This window comes from Neopelma chrysocephalum, unplaced genomic scaffold (assembly GCF_003984885.1).
Source record: "Neopelma chrysocephalum unplaced genomic scaffold, ASM398488v2 Primary Assembly neopelma1_80b, whole genome shotgun sequence".
NCBI classification, from domain to species: Eukaryota; Metazoa; Chordata; class Aves; order Passeriformes; family Pipridae; genus Neopelma; species Neopelma chrysocephalum.
This window is the reverse complement of record NW_020897742.1, coordinates 1,368,902-1,378,051: the sequence shown is the minus strand read 5'-3', so window position 1 is coordinate 1,378,051 and position 9,150 is coordinate 1,368,902. Positions and strand designations below refer to the sequence as shown.

Here is a 9,150-nt window from a genome sequence, read left to right as displayed (position 1 = left end):
GAAGAAGCAAGTAAAAATGATCTGTACTCCCCTTTACCAGAATATCCTAATCTAGAATATTTTGAAAACAGCATAAAATTCTTGGAGCTGAAGCTAAAGAGGGAATTTCCCAAGGCAGAAACTGCCATGGTATTTTTTCTTCTTTTGCCAGTTTTCCAACTACAAATAATCGATACTACTACCAGATTCAACCCAGTACTAGAATGATTTTTACCACCCACACATAGCACCAAAGTCCTGCGGTTTGAGTACATCTTAAGGACAATTCTGTTTCTCAAACTGAGATATTTCCTCCGATCAGAAATCAATTTGCCCTATGGGTGAAGCATTCATACTGCTCCCTTTAAATAGGAGGTGCAGCTAAAACAATTCCCCAGCAAAGACACAAAAAGATGTTCCACATTCCTGGATGCTCCTTCTGAACCATAGTGTATATAAAAGCAAGGAAAGAGGCTACTCATCCCATGATGCTTAATCACTATAGGATAAATTATCTGTAAGAAACATGGTAGAGTCTCATTTCATGCCTTTGTGATTACACAAGGTGAATTACAAAGCAAACTTTTGTGCCAGAAATTTTTCTCTCTAACTAACTGAGCTTATCCAAGTGACCTTTGCAGGCAAGATTTGCTGGCTCTTTATCCTCCTTGAGCATTCCGGGGGTGTTGTCCAGCTTAGAAGGCATAGAAAGAGGAGTAGCCTCCTTCCTGTGGAGAGGGGACAAATAATTTTTCTGTATGAGAACTATGTAAAAAATCAAAACCTCATCCTTTAGTCCTCAACATCAAACGTAACTAAGAGTGAAAATATTAGCATACCCACTTGGTAGTTTCAGCATCTTTGAGCCCAGGTTGAGATTCTGTAAAATAATACCTGCTATAGGCAGCATTTCACTCTCAAGGAGAAAAGACAACACAGAAAGAACCGTGTCTTGCAGAATATACCACCTAATGAGTCTTTCTGCTGTGCCTTTTGCAATTGGACATGTCTATCTCGTGTTGGCCTTATTAGCCACCAACGTGCCTGTAACAAATGTGGATAGAGTCTTTCCCAAATCTTCATTCGCGAAGCCTAGCCATGATATGATGATAGGCTGCATTAGTCAATTCATTAGCTTGTACTCTTCTAATGAAAAGGGAAAGAAACCTGTATTTAAAGCATATTTGGTGTCACCCTCTATTGGAAGTGGGACTGGGGTCTAACCATTGATAATAAGCCAAGACAAAGGAAACGACTGATGGCTGAGTTCAACACCAAACAGAAATGAGTCAGACAGGTATGAAATTAAAAGGCTTGGGTTTTCATATATGTTTTTCCTTTTTTTTTCCTGGTATATATTTTTCTCTATTCTCTAGTCTTAAAGAAGCTGTGTTTCAATTATAATCTTTCATAAAGGATTGTGCTACAAAGTCTTTTATGTTATGTCCACTATTTTTAGAGGGCCTTTTCATTTTATTTTGGTAATATGTAAATAAATAGCTGTACTCAATTTCTCATGCCATTTTTGAAATCTATTTTTATAGTCAACTTTGCTATCACACATCTTCATAATCTCTTTCATGACCACAAATAGTAAGGGCTGACCTGTGAGACATAGCATTCATCTCAGAGGATTTGCAATCTGAAAATCATTGCCTACCAACCAAAAAGAGAAAGTAGAAGCATAGGGACAGTTTAGGGCTCCTATTCCTTTCTATGAGACCTATGCAACTGATATGCTGCTCATGAAAGAACAGAATGTTTGGACACCTGTGCCAGCCCAGTACCCATCCAAGAAGGTTTCATAATCACATTTATTTATAGAATCAGAAGAGGATGCCAAATCAGGTGGGAAAATAAGAGATGGAGCTTATGTCATAGCAAATATTCCCCAGTGAGGGGGCAAAGGGAAGCAATGCTGTTGTCAAGTGCAGAGTAGGGGGGGAGAGGGAGGAGGAAATTTTAGAGTGATTGGATCCCATAAACAGGCAGAGGAATTAGCAGGGAGAGATGTGGTAGAAGAAAATTGAAGGTTTTTCTGAAAGTCAAGGGTAAAAGAAATAAACTGAACACCATAAAAATACCCAGTCTCTAAAAGAGGTACCAGCAGTAAGAGAAAACAATCAAACAGTGTTAGCCTCCCCGAACACGGATGGGTGCCACAGGACTGAATGCAAAAGAAAACACTAACCTGGGCTTCAGGAAAATGATGAGGTATCCTACCTGCTCCCTGGATTTCAGGGGACGTTATTCGAAGGTAGGAGAGAGGAAGCACCTGGGCACCTGGCTGACTTAAGCCATGGAATGTCATTTGCTCAGGAAAAAGTCACTGGAGAGGCAAACCACCAGAGTAACGAATGACGAGTAAACGAGAAGCTGAAATAGGAGAGGAGCAGACTTGAAATGGTTGATAGGGATGCTTTCAAACTCACCCAGTCACCTCATATATTCTCCAGAAAACTTTCAGTTTCCCCCTTGAGTCCTTCCCATTCAGTCTTTGTTTGACACTCTTACCAATCTACATTTCCTAACAGCTTTTCCAACTCCCATTCTCCTTCCTGATATCCTTGCCAAATCCAAGCAGTATCTTTCATTTTTTCCCTTCCCCATATCACATACCAGAACATAATTTTCGCAACCTGAGGGTGCCAGCTCTGTGCTGTGTACTGAAATGACATTAAGCATTATGTGGATCAACAGAAGCTAGAATATTTTTTTTATGGGGTGGGGGTAGAGGGATGGGAGAGAAGGAAGAGGGCCTTGTATGTAGGCCTTCTTTAGCAGAACATCCTATAAGAAACATATGATAAAGTAATCATCACAGATATTTGACAAATGCTACTCAGCTCATTTTTTCCCTTCTTGATGACATATCCCAGGCTTTACACTGAGCTTCCCAAAGATAGATTGTGCATACAGCATGTATCTAGAGGAATGCAAAAGCAAAAAACCAGAAACACTACATTTGGGAGAGATTCCTTCACACTGACTTCTTCAGCAAGATCTGCAAATGAAGTTATTAAAATAGCTAACACAAGCCAGTGTTATCTGAAAGCAAGCAAATATTTTATCATGAATAGTAACTTTGTTTAGTTTTAACATTTAAATCACCATCCACACAGTAGCTGTGTTTTACCCCTTTGGTAACATTATTTACCCTTCATTTATTTGACTGGGAAAAAAATATAATGAAAGTTAAAAAAAGTCATGAAGATTAGAGAAAACATTTATTGAGAATCATATCATGTTGTTTCTGATTAAAATCATATGAGTAGCAAAAAGTGCTTTCAAGAAATAATAGTTCAGGAATTTATTCTAGAAGCTTCACATAAAAGGAAAAGTCAGACCTCTCTTCCAGAAAAACATAAGAATAATGCTTACTACAAATGATTGTTGTCATCTTAAGAGGGAACTTCGCAGAAAATAAGGTATAGTTGGAAACTTAATTTCATTTTTTGGATTTTGAAAATATGGTTTTTGGAAGGCAATAAAAAAGTCTGGAGACTTTCCACTTTTCCTTAAAAATCAGTGTCATTAAGTTATTTTTCTCTACTTTCTTCTTATTCTAGAAATTTTGTTGAATGGAAGCAAGTATCAAAATGGGAAAAACACTTCTCCATGTTTTCATTTTGTTTATGAATTAGAAGGCTGGAAAGCAAAGAATTACAGAAAGAACATGTAACAGAGAATGAGAAAGGAATGACATTTTTCAGAATTTCATCAGGAAAATAGTCTTTCCTATAGGAAAAAATACATTAAAAACCCAAACCCTTATGCACTTTATGAAAAGAGTCTCCCTTCCAGATTTTCATGTTACTTCCAATATACTAAAATTGTCTCACTTGGCAGCAAAGGAGCTAATTGTTCTTTACCCTTTAGAGCTCAGATAACAGCTGATCCATCTTGTTGAATTAAATCTCCTTGGACGATGCTCAGAGTGAGATCAAGGCTTCATGTTCCCCCAATTCTCTCCCCATGCTGAGGAGGTCAGACTTTGACTCCTGGACTTTCATGCAAGAAAGAATTTACAGTCTCTAAGATGCTTTAATTTTCACAGATTTAAAATTCTTAGCCCTGCTTAGCAATGTATCAGTTTTATGTTTGGATCCCAAAATGTCAGATGAGAGGAAGGATATTCAGCAAGTCCCTGTGTTTATTTGACATTCCAGAACTAATACACATTGTGTGGACAAAAGCAATGTTTTACAAGTTTTCACATCGCATTCTGAAAGTGGTGTTTTCTTTATAGTCTATGTATCTTTATGTAGGCTGTAGGCCAGGTTAAGCAGGGTGATGCAAAGGCTGGGCAGAGGGCCTCTATTCACAAAGGAACACTTATTTCACTTCATCTTACATGGCTATCTGTACCGCCAAGCTCACGCTGAGGGATGTTTTACACACATCACACGGTGTGTGTTGTGCTCCTGACTTGCTCCTCTACTTTTATCCCTTTTGTGCAAACCAGGAGGTGGGACCAACAAATCTAACCATCAGCAGTGGTGATGGGGCAGAGGACAGCTTTTGAAACAGAGCCTACAATTTTAGCTGTTTGACATATCTTGCCATCAACCCATGTTATTGCCAAACATAATTTCTCTAGTTTCACAGTGTCATGCCCTGAAAGAGATTCCTTGGAAAGTGGTAGCAAAGCAGACCACTCTGAAGGGATGATATAGTGATGCTAACAGCCATAACATGGCATAGTGCCATGCTCTCTCTTTGAAATGTACAGTGAGAAATGGCCTGTATTTCCATGGCAATATATTATCTGCCTGAGAAGCAAATGTTGCAAAGCATAGAAATTCAACCCCGATCCATCAGTAACACAGATATTTTAGCAGAAAGAGTTACTAGTTGAGCGCTGGCAGAGACATTTAGCAGGAAAGTGGTTACTAGTGGAGATCACAATATCTTTAATGCACTGTTCAATTAAAGGTTGTTTTGTAATGCTGAAGCTTTCTCATCTGCAATCAGAGAAGAGGCAGAGGTTCCTGAATGTTCCAGGTCATTGCAAGAAGTGTGTTCAACACCTTGTTGACCTTTCTTCTTAGCCCTTTGTGTAAATTTGAGCCACTAAGTTCAGTATATAGAGTTGAAATCCAGTACATACAATAAAAGATGCAAGGATTTTCATCAAAACTAAAGCAGATGTGCAGAATTTAGGCCCAACATTTTGATACAAGACCCACCTACTGAACTGCCAGTTCAGCAAGTACTCTTATTGTTTCCTCAGCTGGTCTGTAGATGTTTTATTCTCTGTTTCTGCACTTGTCCTATCTGGGTTGGTATATCTCTCCTGTATACCTCTGGTAGACAAGTACAGTACTCCATTGAACACAGACCCTCAGTGACTTAAAACCCTGTGCTCAGACCATCTCTCATCTTCATAATGATTGACTTGAACTCTACATGAAACACAACACTGCCACCTTTTTTCTAAATGCAGTTGCAATTGCAGGTTGTTCCTCCTGTTTTGAGATGCAGCATCCCATCAGCTAGAGCTGCTGCTCTGGCTGCAGGAGGCACCAGGGCTCTGCAAGGTGATGGCAGGCACCCTCTCACCTGCTCAAATGCAATCGTGGAGCAGAAATAAATGCTACTTCTATGACCCCACAAAAGACAAAATGGAGCACAACTCAGAGGTTTAGTGGCTACAGTACTAATGTGGCTAAGGGATAAAACAAATTTTGCTCTTTTCTCCTAGATATTTATTCCTGTTTATTTTAGAGAGTGTTGGAAAGAATAACTATCTCTGTCTCATATTGGCCTTTTTAGCCACCAACGCGCTTGCAATAAACATGGGTAGAGCCCTTCCCAAATCTTCGTTCGCGAAGTCTAGCCATGATGGAAAGAACAAAGATTGTTCTCTTCTCCCTAGTGTCATTTGAAGGAAAATCATCTTCATGCAACTTCCAAGACTGATGAAATAATGACAACACTGCCTGGCTTCACAAGTCTGACATTAACATGATGCTATAGGGGATGGACCCCCAAAACCAAGCAAAACAAACCAGATGAATGACCCTGCCACAGTCCATCTCCGCTACTAAAGAAAACCAAACCTAACAAGCTCTCAACAGGACTCTCCAAATTGAGTTACATCATACACTTCCATTCTGCTTCATAAGCATTATCTTGGTACACAATTTTTCTGTTTTCTGGTTAATATAGTTCCCAGATTACATGCAACAAAATTACATCAGTTTTATTAAATTACAACATAAAATGTTTCTCTGTCAACAAGTACTTTTTTTCTCATTTAGGTTCATACAAATGTATATATGCATCTTGTGGTTAGATTTCATTACAGTTGTAGAAGAATTAATTCCTGAACAACAATAAAAAAATTCAGTCAATAGCCAAGGGAAGAAAGTCAGAAAGAAAGAGATAATGGAAATTAATAAGCAAAATAAGCAACAAAGAACTGGAACCTGGTGGGCCTTCAGCCATTTTACATCCAGTACCTGAAGCAGTATGTGTAAAATCATTATTATTGTGATCTGATCTGGACTGATCATGTCTGGGGTAATTCAGATACTGAGCTACAAAGGACTAGTGGCAAAATCCTCATACTTGCTCTCTTTGTTGCCAGGGGGTGCCTTAAAGCCCATAATTCCAGATGACAGAAAGTTCCCCCAACAAAGAAGATCATTTTAAAGACATGTTTCAAGCACCAATTTCAAACCTTGGCTCCAGTTTTACTTGGGTTTATCTGCATGCCTGAGGTTTATGCATTAAAACCCACTTCTCAGTACTGACAACCTAGCAATAGAAAAAGTTTTTTATTGTGCTGGAAGACAGTAATGCCAGAGCTGTTTTTTATTACATTCACGGATTGTTCCCAATTCTTCTTTTTTTTTCCATGAGGGGTTTCCCTAAGAACAGTAAGGCCTGTGGTTTTATTTTATTTTGTTTGTAAACACATAACCTTTACGTAAAGTATTCAAAATGCAGAAACATAGGTAAAAAAAATCATATTGCAAAAAATGTGAGAGAAATATTTTACTGCTGCAGACACAGCATTTGTGTTTCTTAAAAACAAACAAACAAAAACAAAACAAACAAACAAACAACCACAACGAAACAACATCAAGGCAACCAAATAAAAATAAAATAAATTTCCAAACTATGATCCTTCCATCAGAACTTCAGCATTTTTATAGAGGACATCAATGTGCAATGAATCTAATGCAAGCAGAGGCCACCCTAACGTGCTCATTGACATTAAAGATTTTTTTACTGTTTAACATTGGTGCAGTTCTGTTTTTATGAAGTTCAATAGTAACACCAACAACACATTTAAGATTCTACCTCAACTACATATGTTTAAAAAATTATGTTATTAATAACTTTGTTCTTCATATCTAAGCTCCACAATCTCAGCTAGAGTATAGACATCATTGATAAAAGCTGGGATGAGGAAATGAACATGCATAAAAAGAAAACCATCTACCTTAGTGCCATCCAACTTTTGAGTTCAGTGCTGATTCACAATAAGTTTCATATTCTGAAACCGCTGCTGCCACAAGAATTTCACTATTTCCGTCTGAAATTTCATAAGACCAGTTCTGACTAAAATGAAGGAAGAGTCAGAAGATTAGCCTGCCTAAGGGCTTGTGTTTGTCTAACAGACTAAAAGCTAATATTTTCCTACGGTGAAAGAGGAGATTTGGATAAGTGGATCACACTTTCTAAAATCTCAGCTGGAAAAAACTTCAATCCACTTCAGTAGACCTTGCTGAGATTTAATTGTTGCAATTGTTTGAGATATGACGTAGACATTCATGTAACTATTGAGATTATTTTCTGTCTTCAAAGTCTGGCTATTGCAACTGAGACTGGTCAGTTCATCTCTGTGCAACCAAGTGATGGAAACTGTCCTGGAACAATTATGTCCTTTTATGACCAGTAAACCCTGTGAGGTCCACAAACTACTTCAAAAGCACTTGTGAAAGGTACAAATGAAATGCTAGGGACTTAAATTCAGTAAGTGAGGAACCATACCTTCACAGAAGATTTTCTGAGTCTACCATTTAAAAAGGATGAAAAACACTATTCTAAAATATTTCCATGCCAGTCCATCCCATGAGGGTTAATGGCATACACAGGAGTTCTGCTAAATGTCACAGTAGTTACTATGCTCTAATCCTGATCCCCAACCTACTGTAGCTGCTATAAAATATATAGTAATAATTTCCTGAGGCAGGGTAATGTATAAGGAATGTCAGACCAGGCTCTGGACATATTTGCCTTAGCTCTGTTTTATTAAAGTGAAACTTTTATTAAGGCATGTGGTGAATTGAGCAATCTGCATGATTCATGCAGTTATAAACGTATTGCTACACTCACAATAAATCAATGAGCCATTGTTGTATGTTCACTGTAGAGTAGATTAAATAATAAGGGGAAAAATCAATGTGGAAGTATTATTCAACCATATGAAAGTATTAAAAATGTACTCTGAATGTATTAAAAGCACCAAATTTTAGTTGAGCTAAGCTTTATTCCATAAACAAGTTTCCTTGTATGCAGGGTATTTATTTACTCATGGTGTATATAAGAGTCAATATAATTAACCAAGTTAAATTATGTCTTTTGCTGAGTTATTTCTGATTGGAACATACTCTTACAATTCACACTGTAAAACTAAGGGCCAAGGCTCCAGCCTGACCTCTGCATACTCTCAGCTGTACTGCTCAGAGGGAAACATGAGAAGGAACTATTCCTTCAGGACTACAACTGTCACAGGAAGATGCTGATTCATCACTCCATTGATGCCAGAGTTGCAAAGGGTCATTTTGGGTTGGGGCTAAAAGGAATGGTTGTGGTTACTCTGCATATATCCACATACCTCTGATTCTCTCTCAGCACTCTCTGAATTCTTACCGCCTTTGAGCACAGCAAACCTGTGCAAGGCATTAATGGGGCAAGCTAGAGTGAAACAGTTTAAAAATACTCTTTTTCTTTTTCACAAGAGAAGGGGGGAAAGACTTCTACCAGTTCCTGGATGAAACCAGGATTGACATTGAATCCAATTGGTCATGTAGAAGTGAATACTGGCCGTAAGTATTCCTGTAATATAAAGAAAGACATAAGCACCAAAATGCATTATGCTCTAGAATTTGCATGTGAATGACATTGTTTCATAATAACAAGCAAAGTATGCATTTC

General features: G+C 38.0%; 1 long non-coding RNA gene across 1 annotated transcript; it reads left to right on the top strand.

The window, feature by feature from the left end:
• Positions 1-2,171: 2,171 nt before the first annotated feature.
• LOC113970883 lies at positions 2,172-6,205 on the top strand. The gene is made up of 2 exons (XR_003535366.1): positions 2,172-2,236; positions 5,870-6,205. It is a non-coding gene; the product is annotated as an uncharacterized LOC113970883 (long non-coding RNA).
• The last annotated feature ends 2,945 nt before the right edge of the window (positions 6,206-9,150 follow it).